The sequence below is a fragment of the Ailuropoda melanoleuca genome, chromosome 3 (assembly GCF_002007445.2).
Source record: "Ailuropoda melanoleuca isolate Jingjing chromosome 3, ASM200744v2, whole genome shotgun sequence".
NCBI lineage: Eukaryota > Metazoa > Chordata > Mammalia > Carnivora > Ursidae > Ailuropoda > Ailuropoda melanoleuca.
In genome coordinates, this window is record NC_048220.1 from 57183430 (window position 1) to 57187213 (window position 3784).

A 3784-nucleotide genomic window follows, 5' to 3' on the forward strand; every position below is an offset into this window, starting at 1 on the left:
TTTAAATGCAGCAACCCATAGGTACCTTGCAAGGTGGAATCGTAGTGGCCATTTTATACTCAAGGAAAGAGAGTTTAAGTGGCTTATCTAAATTCAGGCATCTGATAAATGCACTGGGCTGCAAAATAAAGGAACTTTCTTTTATCCTAGCCTCATAAAGTATTTGTGGTTGGTTAGCTCAGCTGGTTAGAGGTTAAAGTTCAGTGCTAATGAGGTCAAAGTCATAAATGTGAAGCTTAAGTAAGGGCTTTCCTCTGATTCATAACCGAAAGTTCAACATTTAACCCTCGTCAGTCAATGTGTGCTGTTGTTCACAAAAATAGGATGGAAGAGTGGGTGGCTCAGTATAAATCCTTCACTAATGCTGGAGGCAACTCAGAAAACATGCTTCCTGATAAACAGTCAAAATCATTTTTTCCCAATGACAATCATTATATTTAAGCTAGCAAGTCATCTATCATTTTCACTCTAATAGCCAGGCAATGGTAAAATCAGAAAACGGTTGAGCTGGATGCTACCATCTGATGTCTCTGGTACAATCCCTTCGTTTGACAAGTAACAGAACAAATTAAAATTCATGAGTAGGGGCAGAGGCAGGGGTTATTGGGTTGTTTCTTCAATGTCTCTCAGTCAGAGGCAGAGAGCAGAGACTAGAACTTGATTTTTCTGACTCCTGGCTTATGACTCTTTTTACCAAACTAGGGAGAGGATGCGCTGTGGCCCCAAGCCACAGAGATGATTTTCTGGCCACCTGAGTGTGAGGAGCACTTAACTAACCTGCCTTCAGATGTAAGAGAGAGAATAGAGTTTATTATTTCCCTTAGGAAATGGCCCATTCTGAAGGACACCTTTCTTGATTCTCATTGAAATTCTCTTAACTTTCAGCTTGTTGAAATTAACATTTTTTTTCTCTCTTTGTCTTATTGGTTCCCTCTTTCTTCTTCTCAGAATCCTAAACTGTGAACAATAGCCCCAAGGTTGTCTTTCATCAATAAACACCAACCAGCCTCTCCCAACTTGAGAGTATTACTTCAAGAAGTGTGCCTGTCTTTGTAGATTCCTTTGCTGTCTTCCCACAGAAAATTCTAGGAGTTTTTTAGAGAATGACTTTTATAGTAATACTGATTTCTAGAATATATTTCTCTGTATAGGTGAGGTCTCCTTTCATCTTTAAATTGTATAATTTGGCAGGCTGTTGACGGTGACAGACAGCAAACATAGAGACTAAGTAGTTGTATAGAAAGAAACGTAAATTAAAACAGGAATCTAAATATTTAGTACATACGCGACTTACAATATTTTCAGCCAGCTAGAGTCACCTTTCTTCACTGATTGAATTGAAAACCAAAGAAAAGAAAGGGATGTGATGGTGTTGTAAAATCATTAATAAAGTCTTTTTTGTAAATTAACATCAAACTTCTTTTTTTTTTTTAAGATTTTATTTATTTGTGACAGAGAGACAGCCAGCGAGAGAGGGAACACAGCAGGGGAGTGGGAGAGGAAGAAGCAGGCTCCCAGCCGAGGAGCGTGATGCGGGACTCGATTCCGGAACGCCAGGATCACGCCCTGAGCCGAAGGCAGATGCTTAACGACTGTGCTACCCAGGCGCCCCCAACATCAAACTTCTAATTTTACTTTCTGAATTTGACTATCTCCGCGATATCCAATGAAGACTGTAAAGAAAGTAATTAGGTGAGTTTTATTCAGACTTAAGACATTATAGTTTAAGATTATGCATAAGCCTGAAACAAGTGATGGGATTCTTTATTATTTATTTATGCCAGTGAGCAACTGTAGTGAGCTTCATGGTCACTGAGAGGACTTGTCAAACACAGATTCCTGGGGCCCCAATCCCAGAGTTTCTGATTGGGTAGGTCTGGATAAGGCCTGAGAATTGCATTCTTAACAAGTTCCCAGGTAAGGCTGCTCAGACCACATTTTGCAAACCACTGATTCATACCAATAAAAGTCTGAATCCTTTCTTTCCGTCCGTGTAAATAGACACCTTAACACAAAAGCAACCTCAGACACTAACCATTTGACAAGAGTCAGATTTGGATTTTTTAAAGGTGGTCTGGAGAAAATTATTGTGACATTTTCACTTTGCCTGTCTTCCACAAAGTTGCTTGGTCCAGGTGAGTTTCAAGTTACTTACTCCCAGCCAGCCTGTCAAATCTAATTCCAAATACAAGGATATGGGAAAATACAATAAAATGTTTATAAATGCAATTGATCTTGTTAACATCTAACAGCTGCCATTGGAAACTAGTAGTTCATGGTACAAATTATGTAAAGGCTGCATAAGGTTCTTAATGTGCAAATGGGAAATACTAAAAACCGGAGAAACAAACACTCAGCAGTTTTGTTATTAGGAGCTAGCTGGCTGGTGCCATTGGTTCAGCCTTGTTATCATCCTGAATGAAGTCAGTCACCTTGCTGAGTAGTCAAAATAAATATTAGCAAGATAACAAAGAGGGAAATAAGGAGGAAAGACTTCTATAAATAATCGCCTTGTAGTTACTTGTAGCATTACTGCAGGTTTTGTGCACAGTAGAAATAGTTTCAGCTTTTCTCCCTTTAAAAAAAGTGGCCTGAATTGTAATATATGTCATGCTCGTTTGCCTTCACCATGACGGAGTCTGCTTCAACAACGCAGCTTACGGAGATCTGTTGTGCTAGACAACTGTTTTAGATCCGCAGAAGCTGTTTGGAGAGTAGATAAGCCCAGCCTAACTTGAGAAACACTCACTTGACTTCAGTGTGGTCTTTACAGATACTTGTTTTTCCCAGGACTATTTCCTGAGTGGAAGTAAGCTGTTTCACAGATTTCAGTACCTTTTGTTAGAGACACTCTCTGCTCCTGGCCATACGCGGGAACATCAGGTTCATGGCATCCGGCCTCCCCTGAAAGGCCAGTATCGGCTATGAAAGGACTTTATAATTTAAGGTGAAAAGGCATGATTATGACTCTCAAAACCTTAAGTGCCAAAAAGCATTTTAAACAGAAGGAGACTGACAGGGCTGCCAAGCAGTAATGCATCTGTATTTGCATCTGACCTGAAAGCACTTTTAGCATCTGCAAGGCTGAAAAAAAAATCAGCCGAAGAAAAGTTGTCTTGGAATGAAAGATTAACGACACAGCAAACTGCCTTTTTCTGGCAGAAGAGCCTGTCACCCTAGCTCTTCAGCCGTCACCCAGAATCGGACATTCTTTGGAATGAACTCTGTCTTTAGGGTTTTATATTTGTTTTTTTGCAGGCTATCGTAAGGGCAAGAGGGACAGAAAGAATGCATTTCATGTCTTTTTAAATACAGTGAAACCACAGGCGCTGGTTCAAAGATGAAGACTAAGCCGTCTGTCAGTTGGGTAGACATCTCCTTTGTAAACGTTTTTGTGATCAGCTTCCTTCTGGTCTGGTCATGGTGTTTATAATCATTTCTTAGAACAAGGGTAAAAGGAAAAAGGTATCGGTTTCATTAGATTGACAATAGGCCAAAGTTTCCGTTGATGAGGTTTGCACAAGGACACCAAAAATATTTTAACCTTGGACTTTTTATTTTGCTCCAGCACAATAAACCTAAACATGAAATTAATGACTGGATCTTGCAAAGAGCATATACAAATTCAAAAAAAAAAAATGTGAAAGGTTTCTCTTACAGTTATCTGCCCGTTAGTCTCAACTGGCATTGTGTCTGTAACAAGATATGGATTACTGGGTTTGACTGGGAATTTGAAGGCAAGCTTATTGCACTGTACATTGTAAGTGCTATGTATTGAAAATTT